General features: G+C 37.6%; 1 long non-coding RNA gene across 1 annotated transcript in view; it reads right to left on the reverse strand.

Annotated features, from left to right (window-relative positions):
• The window catches only part of LOC128914222 (uncharacterized), a 184137-nt gene extending 170148 nt beyond the window's left edge, over positions 1-13989 (reverse strand). Inside the window, exon 1 of the long non-coding RNA XR_008468219.1 lies at positions 13858-13989. This is a non-coding gene — a long non-coding RNA (uncharacterized LOC128914222). The remainder of the gene's footprint in view (positions 1-13857) is intronic.
• Positions 13990-22592: the final 8603 nt, after the last annotated feature.

The raw sequence follows: 22592 nt of genomic DNA on the forward strand, positions 1-22592 counted from the left end.
TACACAAAGGTGAAAATTACTGAATAAGGGTCTCTAAAATATACTTGACTGAAAAAAGAAGCCTTACTGGTAACATATAGGGAGAAAAATTAGCCAACCCTGACACAGCCAGGCTCTGCTGTGACACAGCGAAGGCTGGACTACGTCACATGAAAATTTCTGTAGTACCTTGGCTTATTTGTCACAAAGAACTCATTTTACTCTGCTATAAACTGAGTGAAGGAACCACCAAAACTGTCTTTTAATCTTGGGCCAATGATTCCACCACCACTGAAGGTGAACATCACTCGATCCAAAAACCTGTTTCCCAAACAATGGCAGATTTGTCTGGGCGTCTTAAGTATACTTCTTCGTGAGATACTTGCACTTGGTCCCTTATGTGGCATTTGCTTGCCTCCATCTCACAGCATCTCTGACCACAGTGTATGTTATGAGGCTGACTACGAGAAAACTCTAACAACAGATTTGCATTCCAGGAAGTCATAAGACAGTTATCAAGGTGGTTCCTGTAAATTTAGAAACTTTGATCTGTAATCTTTGCCATCCTCTAGCACTGAGGAGGGTCACACAGATAGCTAAGCACAAATATGGACCTCCAAGCACAAAGGGCCTGAAATAACCCGTAAAAAATAACCAAGTGATAAACCCTCACACCCAGTCTGAACTTTCCAAGCCATAATACATGATCATTGCCCCTGGCTGCGTCTGCTGGTACTACCACAAGAAGGAAAAGTTTGGCTGTGCCATGTTTGTAGCTACCTTCAGTCAGAGGCAGCCATCAGATTTATTCTCATCTTTGCTGTACTAAACACGCATAGATCCCTCAACCTGCATATACAAGTCATGTGCTCTAGGTCCCCAACCATCTTGGTAACCGTCCTCAGGACCCTGTCCAGTTTCTCAGTGTCCCTCTAGAACTGTGGGTCTCAAAACAAAACTCATGCTCTGGGTAGCGAGACCAGCACCACAGGGAGGGTTGTAACAACTTTCCTGAACCTGTTTGCCACACTCGACATGTCGCAGTAATGTGGTTTGTGGTATTTGTGATGAGAGCACTTTTTGCCCTGCTCTAAACCTTAGTTCCTTTCGAGCAGGGCTGTTTTCAGCTGATCAGCTCCCAGTCATACCAGAACATGGGTTTATTTTGTCCAAAGGTGCAGAGAGGAAGACAAATACAAATCTCCCGATGGCAATATAAGACCTTACAGGTCTACAAGCATATATTATTATCGGGTATTAAATAATGTTTGTGTTTCCCCCGTGATGTGCAGCCAGTATGTCTCAGTGCATCTTATCTATTTGCAAGTTCCATCTAGCTCAATACTCAGAACAGCGCAATAGCAACCTGAAAATAAACCAGTATCAATTTGATTGAAAGAACTGGCAAGCTTGACAGTAACCCAGGTATCCCTTCTGTCCCTTATGACATTCTGATACTACCTCTAGCTTCTGCAATTCATTTGCCTCCTGCTCTGAAGCATTTGCTGAGAAATAACCTTGAACTCGACTTGTCACCATTCCCCAGGCAAATTATTATGTCTTCTTTAGATTCCTTCACCCTACCGTATTTAACAATTTTGGTTTCTTGTCTGGGTTCATTCAAAGCTTCAAAGTGCAAAATGAAAAAAACAACAGAAATGTGCAAGTAATGCAATAATCTTTCAAAGATGTTCTGTGTGGAACATAACTAGAGCAGGCTAGAGGAGAGAAAATTGCTAGTGACATGAAAAACGTCAATGCTAAATGTAAAATAATAGTAAGGGTACCACTTTGCTTTATACAATAATTTCTGGTCATTAACGTCATCACAATTGGAAAACATGATTAGTATACAGGGTTAAACACATATTCAGTTTAGAAATTTGGAGGTTTAGAAATACCTGCAATACATAACCTTGCACAAGGAAAGCACCAAAAGACTGAAAGCACACTGAAGTTCTGCTTCCTGCTGAATTTTCTTTTTAAAAGAAAGTTGTCTGATAAGGATTGGAAGTCTGTTCTACATGGTATTTCTGATAAACAAGAGCCATTCCTTTGTCCACTAGATATTCAAAACAGAGACAGCAAGTGGTTTCACTGTCTCACACACAATTGGATAGAAGGAAAACTCAAAAGAACTTTTATTTAAAGTATCACTATCTGAAAAAGGAGGGGAGGGTGAGGCGGGGTGCATGGAGAAATGGCAGGTGGATGACGGACAAAAAAACCCCACACAATAGATGCTTACCAGCCAAGAACAAAGCTATAACCAGCCTCCTGCAGAACTGTAACCTTTCCTTTACTACCATTTAGCAAAGGCTAATGTTGGACAATGGATGTAGGGGGGGAAAAACAGTCCTTAAAAAGAAACTGCTTGTTGGCTGAAAAAAACAGCCAGATACAGGCAGTCACTGCTATGGAGATATTTAATAAACACTTATTTCACATTAATTGTTGTTTTAAAGTGAAGTTATTTAACTTTTTTTGTTATGATTAATTTATTTACTATTATGTAAATTTGAACCTTTTCAGAAGTGGGGACAAAAACAGAAGAATAACCTTAAGTTGCCTGGAAGTTAAGATTCTCTGTATTTTTTGCCTCCTTTTTTTATTGCACATAAATGCAGCCTTATTGTTGCTTATAAACAGATGTGAATCTGTCCTTCCTACCACGCTCAACTCTGCAAGGGAAAATAACAGAACCCTTGTAACAGAAACTGCAGTGACATGCAATGTTTTTTTAGTCTACCTCATCCAAAAGGAGTCAATCAAAGGGATGCTGTGAATACAGCCAAAAGCATTGACTTCCGCTTCACAGAATACTCTAGCCAGGTAAAAACTGGGATACGTCTTCATTTGCACTTCCCCCCGCCCCCCATCCCCCTATATATTAACGGAAGTGCCAGTTTTTGTTCCAAAAAGCAACAATGTCTTCTCCTAGTTCTTGTTATATGACCCGAAAGCCCGCCAGGAGATGGTTTGCCTCTACCTTCCTCTGACCCTCCAACACAAGGAACCTGTCAACTCTCTAATGCTCTCACAGTCCCTCAAAAATACTCCTGTGGACCTGCAGCTTGTTATCTCATTTAACTATTATCTAATTCTGAAAGCTTAATAAAATCTCCATGTACCTAAGGCTTGGGTCCTACTAAGACATAACACACATCACTAAGTCACAATGTGCATCCGTACTTAGGTCGAGCCTAGCACCTGAGACCCTGTCGTGCTGCTTGCCCTGACCACCAGCTACGCTCACAGATGATGACTGAATGACAGCCTTGTGAACCGCCTTTCGTTAATCCTCACGTTAAAAAAAAAAAAATAAAAAGCATCCAACGCTAATTTATTTTTCAATAAAAGACATTTTCCTGTGTCTTCAACTCAGATGAAATTCATAGAAATGTTTAGTTTGTTTAGTTATCCTGCATGCATCTCTTCAGCTAGCACCCGTTTGATGGGTGCAATAAGAACACATTGCAGTTGCCTGTCTTGCTTTCTCCACGATGAACTTTAGGCTGCATGCTGGCTTCAGTCCTTGCACCGAGCTCAAATGGAAGTCAATAGGCGATCTGTTTTAGATCAATACCATTATACGGCCATCTATAAACAGAGGTCTGCAGGTTGAAAAATCGTCATTATCCTTTTGGTCATGAGACTCAGACAGTTTGATATCTGAAACAAATTTTTCTGGAACCTAATTATACCTTTCACAGGGCTCCAGACAACATTATGCAGTGATAAAAATAAATTTACCTTACCACCTTCTAAGGATATTAGACCTAATATGGTTTCTTTGGTTGTACAAATGGATTGGTTGGCATTAAGTGAGTAAATTGGTGAGTACTTTAACAACCTGACCTGAACTGACTTTTCTGGTCTCGAAGCAGCACCCTTCATTTCTGAAAACTCTGTGTTGGGTCTACGTGCACTCGTGTGCCCATGGAGTCTGGCAAACTGGGTTTGATCCAGATTTCAGTAACAACAGGGTAAACAAAAAGGTAACTCCATGGAACTATTAGATGATTTGCAGTGCCTGTTTGGCATTAGTCTAAGTAACTGTTTCTTGAATTACTCAGTACAAAAATGGTTTATTAAATACCAAAAGATCCCACAAAAAAAGGAAAGGTTACACTGGATAATTTTACTTAGAAAATGAGCAGAGCTAGTTATGGTCTTAGCACTGTATACCCACAGAATATACAAGCTGTTTACCTCCATTAGAAAGAATGCTATCCCCAGCTTTGATTAGTTTTGCTATTCTCTAAATGAAACACTGACTTCCCAAATTAATCTTCTGCGAAAAGAAGGGGCAGAACAGAGGCGTTATTGGTCTGAGAGCTCCACTGAAGGGTGTATGAAGGAACAAGCTGATGAATATTTTATTAGGGAAAAAAAAAGTATATGAAAATAACATTGAATCCAGAAAAAAAAAGAAAAAACAAAAATCACAAGATAAAGTCCTTATATAAAAAGTTAAAATTCTCCACTTGCTTTTGATGGCTGCTGGTTTTATTATTAAATGTTTTGCTGAGAGTCTGCATTTTGATGTTAACATATGAAAATACGTTGACTGGCACAGAAAAACAAACTCATAAATTTCAACTATAAGTATCTGTTTTAATGTATTATTGTACTTTATTGGCAATATTCCACCAGCAAATGTCTTTTTATTATTGTATCCCCTCTTTGCAATAAAGAGGAATGCTGTTGACTGGCTTCCACTTTGGGAAATATGAAATCATTGTTTCTTACTAGCTGTGGGCAAGAAATAGTTTTCAAACCATGCTAAAGTTACAAAAGTGTACTCAGAAAAAATATATAGCAAGAAATATGTTAGTACCTTTCATAAATTTTCAATACATGGATACAGCGAGATAATTTCCAAGCATAAACAGACCCAGCAAAGAATATATATTATCTTAAATCAGGTATCATTCCCCTGTATGACAAAAGATGGGTTGTTTAATAGCATAAAACAAGTAGACTTCAGCCTAGTATGGCATCATACTTGAAATAGAAAGAGAAACGTTAATATATTCTACCATCTCTGGCTAAATCTTTTATCCCTAAGTGAAGCAAAACTCACTTCAGAGAGATCTTTGCCTGTCTACAGGGCTACTGGTGAATTAATTCTAAACTTTGGAGCATTGCAGTTGCTGGAAAACAAGTAAAAAGGATAATCGAGGCATTTATGCTAAAATGCATAAATAGGAAACAGTTGTGAAAATGATGGTCTTCACGAGAGAAAGGAAGCACCAAGCCACAGACATTGCCTCAGGTGCTTGCGTCAGCAGCGCATTCGGCAGCTAAGCTTAGAGCGTACAGCAGGAGCTCTATCAACAGCCAAGTGCAACACCTCATGCCCTTCCTTCCATTTTCTGCATTTCCCCAGTTGCACAAAAAAACCCTTATCTTTCCATCAAGTGAATGATTACATGAAAGTGCTCTTAAAGAGAAATTTTTTAATGCTCAGTAATAACGTCACTACCACAAATTAGCAAACTCACTTTCACTGGTCAAAACCTACTGTCACACTCTTAATTATTCATTAGTAACACCAAGACACACACACTACTGCCTCACCTCTGGCACATCTGCCTCAACCTGCTGCATTTTCGTTGCTCCATGTGAACCAAAAGACTACTGAAACCAACCTTTTAACCAAGAAAGCCCAAGGAAGGGCTGAGAACAGTCTTCTGACACAAAATCAGCCTTAAAGCCACCTGGTAAACACAGTTTTTCCTGGTGAGGTGCAGTCCTGCACAGTCACCCAGTCTGCGTGTATCTCCTTCAGCCTAGATATTTTCATTGCAAGCTGAACAATACAACATCAGCCCGCAATCGGTTAGTTAGCAGTACTACTGTTAGAGTTATTCAGTAAACAGATGGTTGAAAACCAGCTCTTTCAGATTATTTTTTCACTCTTCTTGCTGAAGTTTATTTATGATTACCTAGGAAGGTCCATTATGGAATGACTCATATTAATATTTCATATACAGGTCTAAGTTAAAACCTAGAATCTTTCGTGGGCAATATTTGCGTCATTTTTAGGGCAGTCCCTTAGCGTTTTTAAATTTTTCATACATAGCAGTTGGTATCAAAATTTTAATTACATCCAAGGATTCACTATAAAACCCAATGATTTATTGACATATTGATAGTTGATTGTGGAAGAAGACACTGTCCTACTCTAAGCAACAATTTATGGTTTCAGTCTTGGTCCCAGTGGATACGGGTCAATTGCACTGTAAAAATCTTTGACGCTAATTGGTGATTCTCCAGGTTAGCTTATTGGCAGTGACCTACGGGGAAATTTCTTTTGCTTTCACTTGTGGACAGTTTTGCTTGCTCTGTGGACAGTTAAAAAGGTACAGTTTGGACGCTTGTGAATCTAACATGTTTGACAAGCACTACATACAATGAAAACTAAACAGATCCCTAAATTCAGATGTAAATTAATTGATGTGGTTGTAGAAATGAATTCGTTCTCATTAGCTGCATTTACCTCTGAGCAGTCATTCTTTTGGGATTTTAAATATAAGACCTTGCCTGCTGCTGCATGACGTACAAGTCCTGATCCAAAGTCTGTGGAAGTTATTGGAGGTATTCAACTGACATTATCTGATATGGCTATTGCCCATATAAAACACCGGTCACACTACTTTTGAAATGAGTTTCTTAAGTCTCCAGTGATATCATAATCATGGATCCTTGAACAAGGCAGTGGTATCCAAAATGGGAATGAGCTTTATATGCGAATTTCTTGCAGGTATTCATGTTGTCTAATGTAATAAGCAGCAGTAAGTTTGTGTGTATGCATGCGTTTGTGTGCATGCATAAATATTTAGCAAATACAGCTTTATTGCAAAAGAGCTCCTCATTCCACAGGAATTAGAACTAACATGAATTGAGGTCTGAAATGACAGTCTTCCAAATCTGAGAATACCGGGCAAATGCTGAGCCAGTTTTAATTTGTATTCATTGATTGCAGTCATTTCAGAGCCTAATCCTATCATTTCAGAGGAATCTAGAAACAATCTTCCATTTTCCAAAGCACATTTTTAATGTTTCACTTTTCTATGTTCTCTGCAATCTCAACAAGTATCTTTGCAATGTCAGATGAAATCAAGAGAGAGCACTGGGGAGCTCCCATAGTGGTCATTTATTATCTAGTTTACACGAGCAGCTTATATGGGATTCCAGTGATCTGGGGTTTCTAACAACCAATGTGACAGTAACTATAGGAGATGCAATATTTGACAAATTGGTAAAATGATAATTACAACGTTGACTCAGGAAGTAGGTGAAGAGAAATCTGAAATCTTTGCTTATTGCAACCACTGCCATGCACTGAGAATGAAACGGAATCACACATACGAACATCTAGGACTAAGCAAGAGGATATTTGTTTAGGCACCGGACAAGTATGCTAAATGCTCCACTCCATTTGCCCTTTTCGATACAGGGCAAGTAGCATGCACATGCAGTTCCTATCCCAGGTTATGATCTTGAATAAAAAACCCCAGTAACTTCCAATCTATAACCTGTCTCCTCTCCCCAACCCAACTTCTCCAAATACGGAAGGTAACAATTAATACATCCACACATTTTTATACAGCTTCTTTTCTTACTGACTAAGGAATACACCTCTAGTCTGTGTTAGCAATATGTGTTATTCATTATCAAGAAATAAAAAAAGCTCGTTGTTATTCTTCTATTTGCATTCAATGTGAACATCAATATTATTGCTCAGAGCCATCACAAATTTTTTTAACTCTAGCCTGAAATAAAAAACTAATTAAAGTAGTACCATACACAGAAAAAAAAAAAAAGTCTCACATGGTCCTTCTCCCTAAAACCTCACAGTCTAAACAGGTGAATGTAATGAAGCATAAATAACCAACTATTGATCAAAAGCAGTTCGGAACTATAGCTTCAGTGGGAATATACAGTGATGAACACATTGGAAGTACCACAGGAAAATTTACATCTCCAGCAAACATTAGCATAAGAGGCACAGACGGAACAACATGGCTAAATTTGTAACAAGTTTTTGTGTTTATTTGTTTGTAAATCTGGAATTTAAAAAAATCAGATTTGCCCTGATTTGTGAAGAATTCTTCCTTTCTCAATGGAAGGTCCTGTCAGCTAAAGATACCAAAATTCCTGCTTCCTAGTCTCTCTGTTACACCCATTACTCCCATCAGTCTCCAAAGTTATCTGAACCAAGATTCAATCCTGATGATTTCAGGTCAAACACGTTATTCCCTGTCATTCATTTTCCCAGTATTCCCAACACTCACCAAACAGTCACCATGAACACGTTTTGCATGATTTGCAGAACAGAAGCCCTGAAGGTAATCTTAGTGGACAGTATCATGATTTTAAGGCTGCACGCCAAGTTCAGTATGTCAAACAATCCAATACAGATGTGCACAGCAAGAACATTTCACCCTAAGATACCGTAACATACAGTTGACAGGGAGCTGATAACACTCTTCCTCCCTGTTACTGATAAAGGTGGTAAAAGATACTGCCAGCCAACAGCAAGGGCCCTTGAAATTCACTGGCCAAGGGAAGCTGGGCTTCTCTCTCCTTTCTAGCAAGATCTGCGCCTTTAGAAATTAGCACCCCAGAGCCATTCTTCTAATGAAAGATGTCAGGTAGATAAGCTCCAGGCTCGCAAACTATAGAGCTTCCTTCCAGTGACCACTAGGGAAAAAGAAGCTGCTAACCAAATAGTAACTAAACTTCTTCCAGATGTGCTTATGCACATCTGCACATCACCAGCACACAGGCTGCACACTTCTCAGTTCAGACCTTGCCTAGCAGTACCTGCAATGGCACATACCCCAAGTATCCGTGCTTTGCACCAGCACAGCTAAAAGAGTTTTTCCACTCTTCCCATTCCTCATCAATTGCAAAGTGTCAGATGTACCAGGTGTCAAAAACAAATGGGTGAAAGGTGATCTATGATACGTTCTCCATATGATTCATGTAATTTTCTTCTCCCATTTAGTGATATTGCATACTCTTATTTCACTGTGGGCACCTCAGAAGCAGGATTTCGTTCAATGCAAGGTAGATAACAAGAAAACTGGATAAAGAGCAATTGAAGCAGGAGTTTGATGAGCGCAGCAGCTGCTTAGGGGAGCTTCAAATACATCTTGTATAAATAGTCTAAAAATCAGCCAGAATTCTTGTCTTGGATGGACATGTATTCCAGAATGCCACTTAGACTCTGCAGAATATGATCTAAGAATTGCAGTGAATTCACTCTGGCCGCCTCTTCAGGCCTTTCAGAGATCCATTTGGAAATGTGGTTCTATTTAACAGCAAGGGGTGATCGACTCATTACAGCTTGGAAACCTGGGCAAGCTACCTTGTCTGGTGGTCTGCTTTTACTGGCATTAATGAGGGAATCCCCCAAGCAATCACGTTCTACTCACAAGTGAAGCAAAATGCCCTGTCCTTCTTGGCTAGAATTTGTTATTTTCTGTATGTGAGGGCTGAATGCACAATGACCTGCCTACTTGGAAAAAAAGTTCAGACAAATTTGCTCAAGTCTGCCAGTCAAAGACAAAGAGCTTCACCTTGAACTGAGATTGTTCACAGGAATTAAGATTAGTTAAAACTGTTTTCGTCTTTATGCCCTTGTTACAAAGGAGGAAGATGAGGTCACATTAAAGAATAAATAAGCAAAACAACAAACAAACCTGCATTCGATTTGAAAGAGACAAATTTGCAGGTGGACAGTTGCTGAAAAGGCAAACTCAGCTTATCCTTTGGAAACTTTTACTTTCATTAAGACGCCTTTAACAGTAAGGATTGAGCTGGAGGCAAAAACCTAAAACCTAAATACAGACGGCTTCCTGATCTGGCACTTTCCGCTGAAAAACAGATAAAGGGAATTTTTAATGCAACTTTCAGTATGGTTAGATTCTGTTTGTCTTTATTCTCTCCAATATTTTGTTTTTAACAGACAGATGAATGGGATGACTTTACTTGATTCATTGGCACTGCTAAAGCATTGACTTCTTTAACAGCAATCATAAATGGTTTCAAGATACAAAACAAGTGTTCCAGCATGGTCCATTGAGCAGAATGGAGAACAATGCCTTCCCCAGTGTCACTGCACATGATATATTTAATGATTGCTACCGTAGGTTCCGATAAAAAGTGCTTTTAGTCATGTACTACATGGGATTCCATCTTTTTTATATTCTCTGAAAAAGCTGCATAGACAGTAGTAGTTTGATTCTCTGGATTCAAAACTCTGAACTGCTCTCTTTTATACACCAAATCTTCCTAGTCCCTTTTATTTCCTCTTACTATTACCATATATTTATACAAATATGCTAAAGCACAACACCTAATCATTAGAAAGTGTTAATTATTGGCTGGAAAATAGCATTGAGACTACAACAATTTAAGTTTACTATAGCTATAAATGTATTACACCACCACTCTGCTTGCAGCTGTTCATGAAAGCCTCAATACACTATTGTCATTCTCAATATCTTGAAACATTTTTCAACAAGCAACATTTAGAGCTGATAGAGAAAAATGAACTTTCATTTATCAGAACATTTCAAAATTGTGTTTTTATTTAGAGATGAAAGCTAGTATTTTACTAATACCTAGAAAAGAGTATTAATAATTTTGCTTAATTTGAAGTGTGGAATTTGACTATGTGATAACTTATTTGTAAAGAAAAAAAATCAATTTCAAAAATGTTAAATACTTCAATACCATATCAAACAGATATTTATCTAAATTGAGAAGGTGATTTGTGGAGATAAAGTATTATGACATCATGATATTTTCCTCGAGCAAATTAATGGATGTTTTTTCTTTCATAATATTTTTATCGAGCTAATGTAGCTGACCAAAACCCAAAATCAAATTTAAAATAGGAGTGAGAGTTTAAATATAATCTATGTGCATTAAGGAATATTAGTATAATTTCTCATTTGCAGGAAATAGTATTTTGCACAATATTTAGCTCCTGAAGGTTTATCTCTCTCTCTCTCTTTTTTTTTTAAAACAAAACAAACCAAACGAAACCACAGTTTCCTGCTATATACCTGTTTTAGTTAAAAGTTTTATAATCGATGAGCTCCCATGGCATTATTTGTCTGTCTTGTAGAGAATACTAGCTACTGACCAAGTTTGAGAAGATGACTTGAGATCATTATATTTCAGTAAGAAATTCAATAGGTAATTGAAAACTGATCCACAGGCAACAGTGTGGAATAAAGACATCCCACAGTGACTAAGAACAATTGACCTACGGGCACTCCCTGTGCAGACCATCTCCTGCCACCCTGTCCCTAAACCTTGACAAGTACTGTCTCCTTATTTCTCCTTCAGACTTGAGAACCAAGAACCACAGAACACACTTTGGAGCATCTCCCTCCGCTGATTGCATGCTCCTGGCCTGTACCTTGCAGGCAGAAGTTCAGGGCAGTCAGAATCAAGTGTAGGTTGGCTACCAGCCAACTCTCACTCCAAAGCATAAATACAACCCTAAGCTGCCCCGCCACTGGTCCACAGACGGTGCCTCTCTGTACCTCTGGCGAGGTATTAAAAGTAGATGGATTTTCAAATTGCTCACAAAAATAAGGAACAATTTTAACACAGCTACTTTTCACCAGGGACCATGTGGATTCTGACACAAGCATCTTTCTGAGTCCTACGTGCAATACAGTATATAATCTACAGGGTTATTCTTTTGAAACATGTAATGATCCAGCTTAAGTCCACTCCTCTGAGCAGCCATTTTGCAATTTCATGACTTTCAGAAAAAAGTTCTTCATTGCAAGTAAAGCAGATCACTTATTTCTGAATGATGGTTTCTGTTCTCAGATTATGTACTGTACCCTTAATTGTGCAGTTTGATAAAGGTAGTTGATATCCTCAGGATTTCTCTAACCTTTATTTTAGCACACTCTGGGATAGTAACACTGTAATCAATTAAAGCATGCTGATGGCACATGGGGAGCCCTAAATCTCCTATTGACAGCTCATCAGGGAAGTCAGCACTTTTTTGTAATTTTCCATTTAAATGATTCCTTGGTACAAAGCAGCCTCAAAGACTACACTGTTTGTTCACTGTCCCATGATCCTGAAATGGAGTTTACAGAATTTTATACGTTTTTATGCATCTTTTTTATACCTCTAGCTTTCTTGGTTTAGAATTGTTGTTTTTGTTGACTTCACAGAGATACATAGGCTCACCTCCAGACAAGAAAAAATATCTGACAAAACATAAAGATGATTAGTACTCTTATTTTTTAATTCGGCTCTTAGTTTTTGTTCTATATTCTCCGTGTTCAGAGAACTGATGGAAAACACAATTCCCTTCTTCAAAAGAATTTCATTTCACGGGATGCAACCTATAGCAGTAATTCATGCACAGATATACTGCATGAATGCAGCCACTAATCCATTTCAGTGACCAAATTAATTATATTTAAGCTTTCTAAATCATTAGATAATACCTGAGAAACTAGTTACATATTCTCTTTTCTATAAATACCACATAACTTCCTCTTGATCAATGTTAAGTTATAGTGAATGTCAAATGAATTAATTAAAAAAAAAAATCAGCAAAATTTAAATGATGCAAACCAAAAGCAAGGCACATTAACATCAGAAAAATAGCTGTGAAAGTTCTTTGAAAATGCTGAACAGCACTGTACAGAATACAGACTTTCCCCTATGAGGAAATCTCATCACTGTATATCAGAAATACTTGGAAATAACAAATGCTGTTTTATTAGATATTTATTACAAAGTACTGCATAGAGGAAGAAAAGAAAGGTGAAGGCTTTTATTAGCTAAGACTCACTTTCCATGCAACTGTAGTGCTGTGACATTTGCAACAAAGCATAAGAACACAATAAATGTGATATACTGAGAGAGCTTTGTGACATACCTTTTCTATCCTTGAACTCTAAACAAGGACTCCTGCCTCCCTCTCTGCCATTATAGACACCCTCTAAGTATTAAAATAAAGTAATTTCAGATGGATTTAGATCATTGTGCGACAATGAATTGGTATTCTTTGGAAATAGCTTTACCTATTTCAAAGGGAGGAATGTGAACTATCAATCCAGAGCATTCACTGAGCCTTATGTAAAGGTCAGTTACTTTCTGCTATAAATGTAAACATTCTGCATAGTGCCTAAATTTCATTTTCACTATAGAAAATAATCCTTTGGGCAGATGAGAAGATTTAATTAAGTAAGAAAGGGAAGAAACTGTTACAAAGACAAGAGCTGATAGAGTAAGCGCTCTTAGTGTAAGACAGCAAAAGTAATAAAATTTAAAAATATCAAACGAATGCTGAATCCTTATTGCTTGTCTCATTATACTGCATAAAGTCTTTAAATCCCCAGTTTTGTTAATGCAAAATGGTATTATTTCTTACTTAGAATAAGTCCTCCATGTTTGACTTTTTATGTAGAAGGACTTAAAGAGAATAAGATATTGACCCTCAGAATACCCAATAACTATGAAGGAAAAAATTAAGGTGCAGATTGTACCAAGAGAGACCAAAGAGAAAATCATCTGACATCCCTGACGCTTGCCCAGTTGAGGGTTTGGGGATTGATTGGGTTGGTTATTTGTTCAAGTCCAAAGCTACGAATTGCATCCACTTCCGTAAAACTGTATGTGTGAAACAAACCCAACTAGGTCTGAAAACTATAAGGAACTCCAAAATCTGGTGAGTTGAACAAGCTGCAATCTTACTGAATAAATGATTACTTCCATGCGAAACATTTCCAACAGTGTGGCAAGGTGTTTGCATCATATGTGGATATATACACTTACAATTAGATCTCATACAAATACTGAGTAATTTAACGGTACCTGAGTTCTTTGTGCTCCATCACATGGGGGGAGGACAGAAGGTCTAATGGACACGGTATTGAAGGAAAATAGCTGTCTACTTCTTATTTCAACATTGCTTTTTTCCACATATAATTCTGCAAAGGAAGGGAAAGGATCATTGCAATAAAAATTACATTTGAATATTTGCTCAGAAGGTATGAAAGGAGATCATCTGTTGTTGGCAGAGAAGTTGAAAGAGCTTCCTGTCTTTAGTGAGTGTGTTGTACCATAGCTAAAATAAGTCAGGGGAGGTCACCAAATATCTACTAAAATTAAAATTTAAAACAATTTCAACTCTTCTGAGACTGTGAAAGTCCCAGACTGAAGACATGAACAATAGTTTCCCTAGGTAATGAAGGCAGAAACCCAACCTAAAAATCAAGATACAATTTAGTTACATAAAGAAACCTTATATGTACAACTAAGACTTTATGTCACCTCTTATCATCATTCTTTAAAACCACAAATTTTACAGAAAAATAAAACCAAAGGCAGATTTTCTAATTACTGTAGAATGTGTTATCAGGCTCAAGAACACTTAATAAGCACAATTTTGATTAAAAGATGGGTAACATTTTCAAACTGCGGTTCCTATTGTTACTCTAGTTATACTTAATAACCTTTAAGATGCTTAAAGCCAGAGTCACAAGATCTGACGCACTATCCATGATTTTTTCTGTTCACTTTTTTTTGCAGATTTTTCCCTAGTAGAGTTTTTTGTGGTGTCACTTTGCTTTACAGCAATGATTTCACATAAAGATGAGGTCACCAAAGTGAAGCACGAGCGTGTGCTGACAGCCTTGCAAGGAAGTATGGTATTTATTGTAAACTTTAAACATAACTCCCAAATAAAAGCTTCCTCAGACTGGAAAGACCAAATCTAGCAAAATACCGGTATGTAGCTTCACGTGTGACTTCAGTCACAATCCACGATTGCTGAACAGTTTCTCTTTTTGGAGATATGTAACAGAGATAAGAAAAAAACCCTGGAGATTATAGAGTATCAATAAGCTGAACTAACTTTATTGCTTCTGATAGAAAACTCTCCCAGGGTTTTACCGAAGTTTAATAACTATGACCAATGCAATCTTCATGGTGTAACACAAAACATATGACAGAACCAGAAGATTTCCCAGAGCACAACTCCTCCATGAGTTATCAGGGAAGTAATTAAGCGGTTAAACTTTGTTGGTCTTGATGAAATAGTCCCACAAGGATACTCTGATGACCAGCAAATAGGAAGAAACATGTCCTGACTTTCTTCCCATTTTCACTAGTATATTTGTAATGCTTTTAACTGCTTCTGATGTATAAAAAGGTAAAAGCAGTAATCGGACATTTACAGACTGTGGCTCTCAGTGCATGCATTGAATAAATTCACTGTTGTCCACAATTCTGATTAGAATTCTTGGATTATTATGTCTATCTGCAATTCTTATGCAATGACTCTCCGGTATTATTACAGGTAATATAGTTACTTTGAGAAAGATCAGTCGGTCCCAATGATCCTGTACAGCCAGGATGTAAAGCATGCAGATACAGAACTACTACATCAGCATTGTGGCAGTAAAGACAATTAGTGCCAACGTCAGTCCAAAAACTTTATTTTAAATCTCTAAAATATTCCAAAAATGTTCCAAATATCCTTGCTGCTTAGATATCAACTAATACCTGTTCTGAGAGCTCTGAACACTATTTTAGGAGTTTGCCCAACTCTTAATCTTAAACAAGGTCTTCTATCTGTCTTAATTGCCATGTAATACTTTCTACTTCAAAATAGCTTATTTAGCTAGTGGTGTCAGATCTCTTGATCAAAACACACAAAATACTACTAAATTCTTCAATATCAGGGGTTTATGTTTTACTTTAAAAACATTACCTACCATTATTTACACAGCCACTGACACAAACAAGATGTTATCTGTGAAGCATACATTTTACCATGTGAGAATCCATTAAAGCAGTTTTTCAGAGAACAGTTTAAATATACTGTTCCCAAGGTACACTTCTTTGCTATAACATAAATATGAATTTGTAAAAGCTTCTAAGCAATAATTTACTACCTTGCAAGGTTGGCTTGGTACACAGTTGTGCATTAATTCTAGCTGAAACACATTTAATTCCAAACCTACTAGATGACATTCTCAATAAACTTTATCCTTAACTCTCATTCTGAAGACAAGTTTGCCAAATTCCTGCTACATATTCAGCTGATCGGAAGAAAAAGTCACATGAAAACATAAATACCTGGGCATAGATATTAACAGATATTAACAAGATACTAACTAAAGGAAACATAGAAACGTGGATTCTTTGGGGTTCTGAACAACTGAGTGATCTGGAAGTTGTTCATCTGTTATGAGCAGGAGAAGGGTTGTGCGAAATGTTTTGGTTAAACTTTTTAGTGCCTCACAAACTGACCCCAAGCTAGTGGGAGTTCTCCGAAGTTCCCACCACTGGAAAGCATCAAACCTTAATAATCTCACCAAGCTTTTATAACAGCACTGCCCATTCTAGTGATTCCATTGAAAACATCGATCAGCTTTTGGTGGTATTTTGGAAAGCAAGTGGGGAGGGAAAGGACATAAGGAAGTGCATGTTAAGAAGCAGGAAAGCAAACAGAGATCATATTTTTAAATGCTGAATTTAGCTCACTACTACTGAACTTCTGAATCTCAGCAGTAAGGGCTATTTTGCCAGGGGAGGGCGAAGGAACAGCAAATCTCTGTTGGCACTGTCTCACTTGGTGTCAGCACTGGCTAGAAGGTAACATGCAGACAACCTATCTGTGTGCCCCCCCACCTCATTCCAGTAACAGCTCTATCTGCTCCTTGACTCCACTGCCCAACCTCTATCCTGAAATACCTCATGGGTCTCTCCTCACTGGTAGCTGAGCCCTGCTTTGTACTACTCAAGTTCATTTCACCATGTTTTGTTTAGCACAAGAAGGAAACAGTGTTCACGTAGAGGTCTGTTCCAGATTAGTGTAATAAATAAGAATGAAAGCTTGTTCCCTTTTTTCTGGTCCGCAGGAAGCAGAACTGATTGAATACATTTGGTGAGTTTCCTGCAGAAATCATAACATGAGCAAATGCACGAGTTCTTTGAAAACTGCAATCACCTTTGATGATGGAAGCAGTAAATAACAAAGAATTCCCAGTCTTCTAATTAACATGAGAAATGTTTGCATTTCTTCAGATATGCTATTGCAACGTGACTAGCAAAATCAGGAGAGGAAAACTGAACGGTTGAATATTCTGACAGTTTAATAGGAATTTATTAGGAGAAAGTACTGCTGCATCATCCAGAGAATTCATCACAGACTGAAAACATAAAAGTGCCCAAGTTCTAAGTGTATTCTGAGTCAGTTCATTTCTTTATTTCTTTTCTCCCTGCAAATAAAAGTAATAATTATAGCATCTGCTTTCAACAGAGCTTAACCAGTATATTTGCCTATCAATTGTAAAGCACTATGTTCATACAAATAATAATACTATTTGTGTAGCCAGCGGTTCTTTAACATCAGCAGGTAAGTTCTAGCCCAATGTTTTTGTGTGAATGCACACTATTAGAGGAAAACTAAAGACTGACCAACATAAGTGACTAAAAGCTTCACAACACCAACAAAAAAATCTATATAACCTGTTTAATAATGTAACCTCATAGGGATAGAGAAATTTTATCCTGAGGCTAAAACATACAAATTTATTTTTTTTGTAGTTATAAGAAACCCTGTTCCAAGACAGATTCTGAGATTAAAACATTCAATCTTTGTGATCACTGGAAGTAACAATCTTAGTAACAATATCAGATGAACAGAAGTAAACCAAATTTTAACAACATTCTGATTTGCAGATTATTTTTTTTAAATTCTAAGCTATTGCTATTAACACTGTGGATCAAGGACAGTCCATGCAGCATTGCCTCTTTGTATTTTTGCCCCTGTATTAATATCGTAACTGAACAAAACAATTCTCCTGGAATATACTTTAAAACCTTACTACAATACACAAGTAAGAGAGTCAACAGTTAGAGGAATATTACTGAAGCAGGAGGAGAAACCCTTTGGATCTCCAGGATGTTGAACCTGGACTCCAAATCCACATTAAGCTCCAGAGATCAGGCCACAACCAGACTTGGATTTCTCCATGTCTTCCAAGCCCTTCTCATCAACACACATAAAAAGACCAAGACAAAACCCAACAAAACCTGTTTCTTTTGTAGTTAAGATATGTCGTGATCCTATATGTAATTCTTTTAATCTGCCTGGGTTTTTTTCTTTTTTTTTTTTCTTTTTTTTTTAATGGGGGGAGGGAGGGTAGGAGGGGGAAGACTTCCTTCATGAATTGCACATTGTAATCTTTCCCACAAGCAGAATCGAGAGTGAATACAGTTTTAGACTCTGAGCATTATTAGGGATGTCCAAACAGGGTCATTTGAATCATCGGTCACTCAAGCTCAAACTACGTTAGAGCAGTGCATTCTGTTAATTTTGTTAAGTAGCTGGAGCTGCAGGATATTCACAATATTGAGCCACTGGCATTAATGCGATAAAAGACTTAAGGGCTAGCATGGTGGAAAGAAAGAAAGCAAAGCTTTTAAACCTCATTTAATGGATAAAAGAAAACCATCTTTAGCATTCCAGTTGTCTTTGCTTTATTGTATTGATTACAAAAGACAAGATTTTGACTTGAGGTCTCTGATGACATACATAAATGCTGAGCTCTCAAAATATTTCCAGGAAAAAGCTTCTATGAGAGAGGGAAGTAAATATACGCTAAGTTTGGCTGTATCTTTGTAATTTGGTAAAAGTTAGGTAAAACTCTCATATGAATATGCTGTCTCATTGTTTTACCAACTGATTTGCTATAAGGATTAAAGACCAGGCTGACCTCTGACAAAGTTGTAAATGATTAAAAAAACCAAACAAACTGCTTTTTTATGGTTTATTTAGATATTCCCACATTTCTTTAAATTTCATTATTATAGACATAACTTGCAACCAAATGGCAGTTAAACTCCTCTCTCTCTCTCAGAGTTACCACAGAGCTGAGGATCATTGCTGCCACATCACTTCCTTTGTACTACAATTTTAAAGTGCTATCATGTCTTCATATAGTATTTACTTTAAATTCTTTCTTTTCTCTCTCACACATATGCACATACTCACGCCCCATTAAAATAAATGGAGTTAGGAAGGACATTCAGCCATGAAAGTCAGCACCATCAAGCTTCAGTGGGGTCAAGATTTTCAAGATTTTACCCAGTGTGCTTGTTAAGTGAATTTCCAAACAGGAATGGAATTATGCAAGTTAAGTTAAATGCATATTTAAGCATTTTGCTGAAGAGGGATGATTAAACAGGAAAGGAAGGAGTAAACAGCATAGTAAACTTTCAAAACTATAGTCTACGGAGGTCCCAAATCCTAATAATATACATAAAATGATACAAAATAATAGAAGTTAACAAAAAATGTAGCCCATCCTCAGAAACACTTCAGAAGAAATACATATTACATTCAAGCAAATGCTTAGATGCAGACAAGAGAAATGGAGATGGACTAAAAGATGAAAGGACCCCTTTGCACACCACTCCTGCTCCCAATTCCCCAAAGCTCTCCACCCACAAAGAGCTGATGAGGGACGATGTGTCCTGGAAGGGCGGCCTCAACAAACAACCTGCACAGCGAGGGAGGAGAGGGACTGAGAGAGAAATCCAGCCCAGCTGTCCCCAAGCATGAACGGGATGAAGCAAGCCTGGGGCAGCATTAGGGGAAAGGGGTTTTGCCTGGATGTGCTGAGCCCCTTGTGTTACTGAGGAAATGCTATTTTGAGGAGGAACTACCACATCCCTGGAGAGGAATCTCTCTATTTTTCCTGTTCGCAGGGAGCAGGAAGCAGTATCCAACTAGTTATCTCAATAAAACCAAAACCATTTATGGCTGTGACCACCCCTCAGTATTTCAACTCAGAAGTTTTTTAGTAGCACGTACCCAAGTAGTTCCTCACACCACCTAAAACATGAGTTCATCTCTACTGCAGGAAAACAGGTCATGGTTACACGTACAGTCACAAACAGATTTTAACTCATCCTCGAATGCAAACTGGTATAAGGTATTTAAGTATGAGTTTGCTAGTCACTACCCAGGTTTGAAAGCTTATTGTTGATGACCACTATCACATTTCAAACTGTTCACAATTGTGTTTAAGGATGGGAAATTGAAAATAACTTACCTAGATTAAACTTCTTCACTAAATAAGAGCTATCTTCCTATTTCAAAAAATAGGCTTAGAAACGAACATTATTTTTCCTGGCCAGAAAGGTAAGATGTTCTGCATTTCTGTTTCTCAAGCTTGCCTTGCTACATTTCCACACTTCATTGCTATGTAATACTCGTCTAAAATGAAATGTTCAGATTGCTTAAAGCCTTTGAACTTAGTACACTTTCTTTCCTCTTTAGTTATAAATAAATACATACCAGGGTGGCAGCTGTTAAAGGAGGTGCCAGGTACATAAATCAAACAGACAGAGCCTAGAGGGGAAAAGGCCTCAAATGATAAATAATTACGAATCCTACAGAGCTTGATTACTGCAGAAGTAATGTCTGATTAAAACAAGACCAGGATTAAGGCAGAAACCTGAACTGATTTTGGAAAAAAAAACCCAAACACACACACACAAAAAACAACAGAGGGGGGTGGAAAACAGGCAACTTCATCTTTAGTGCCTGAGCTGAGTCCCAGTTCCAGGCTTCTGGGCTCCAGACGCCTGCACAGGAGGAGACAGACAACAAACCCCTGTACTGTCCTGGGAACCCTTTCCTGCCAGGGACTCACTTTGCTCATCTATTAAGAGCCTGCAAAGCTCTGGAAAATGTAAGTTTCTGGGTGTTGGTTATTTCGCAGATTTTTTCATACCGACTTTATTGCCCTAGGTTCCCAAACTCTCTTCACTAATGCACTAAAAGGCCAAACATCTAACATAATCATGGCTCAGCCTCTGTTGGAGAAAAAGAATACTTACAATTTGCTTTTCTGAGGCACGGTAGTTACCAGTTATTTTGTAGGGTTTTTTTTCCCTACCCCTTTATATTCCCTATTAAAGAAATAATTTCACAATACATATTGATACAGATAAAAATTGTTTTCTACTCCATGATTTAATGGGAACACATTTTCTAGTAAAATTCTTCAGCATTTTAGACTTGCCTCAGTGATAATTTATTGTAATGGCTTAGAGTTAAATCAGAGAACATCTTTTCAAATGCAACTTTTTTATACAGTCAGAAGCTTAATATTTTAGTTTTAAAGGAATGAATCTGAAGCACTTGACTTCAATTGGCTTTTCCAATACTGAACCAATAAAGTGAAATTATGAGACTATGAATATTTTCAGTCAAGAAGGGCTCAGAATAACCCAGGTGGAGCTTAGGACAACAAATGGTTAGCTAAAAGGATGAATGGCATTGCTGATCTTAAGACGACAGCCAGATAACAGAATTCAAGAACATGACTCTAGAAACTTTGGCTACTAAAGAAACGACATGATTTTCAACAGCAATTAATACTAAAAAGCAATTAATCAAAAGCTGCTCTGTGATAGCTTTTTAACTTCAGATTGCTTATTCAGATTCTTTAACCCAGTCTTTAGGTATTATGCTCTTGACCAAAATTCCAGGGAAAGATGGTGAGGGATAGCTGGTAAAGCTAAACATATCAGTTCACACAAGGCCGCATAATTAACCCAAATTGACATTATTGCAGATAATCATACAGTCAGTGGATCATGAACTTCATGTCAGAGTTGGAAAAAAATGGTGCACTGATTTTCATGCACATGATGCCATGGCTGTAGAAGGAAGACAGGACCACATCTTTTGAACTTGAAACAGTCATACAAAACCTCCCAAGCCCACAGATAAATTTGAACTATGCTTAATCAAACAAGTGATTAAAGCTCAGGACCATAGTTCAGACAGAGCTATGGGGAAAAAAATACCCCAAAGTAGTGAGTTATAAAAGGCCAAGAGCAAAAGAATGGATTGCTACAATGAGAGCCATGTGCAAGAGTCTGATACCCCAAATGTATAGACCTCAATTTTCTCTCATGAAAGACAAGATGATTCTGCCGAAGGAAAAGAAAAATGCTGAAAGACAAATAAATATTTAATGAATCTGTCTACCTCTACATTCTGAAATTTTCACCACATTTATTGGTAGAGCTCCCAAGCCTTAAGAGATCTAGATCAAGGTTATCAGGGACAGATACTAACAGCCTGGTACAAGCATTCTGATCTCTAACTGGCACTGAAATAAATCCATTTGCTGGAACATCTTGGTTGCATCTCTCTACTACTAAATCCATGTCCAATACCAATACAGGGACATTACAGACACCCCAGCAGCCCTCATTGCATTAAGTTGTAAATGTAGACTTTTTTACTAGTGTCTTTATAGATATTTGAGTATCCAACATAAAATATTCCATTACAAAGGGGAAAGCTAATAAGAAGCTATAACACAGCACAGCAAGGGCAATGATCGGGCAAACAGAGAGAATTATGAAAGATATATAAATAAATTTGCTTTTTCACTCTGAAAGGTTACAGCACATACATGCATACGATCTATAATTCTCCCATTTGCAGCACTGACTGCAGCATTTACTGATCTGTGTTACTACTGCACTCGTTTTAGGAAAGATGAGCTAAACTC

This window comes from Rissa tridactyla, chromosome 8 (genome assembly GCF_028500815.1).
Source record: "Rissa tridactyla isolate bRisTri1 chromosome 8, bRisTri1.patW.cur.20221130, whole genome shotgun sequence".
NCBI classification, from domain to species: Eukaryota; Metazoa; Chordata; class Aves; order Charadriiformes; family Laridae; genus Rissa; species Rissa tridactyla.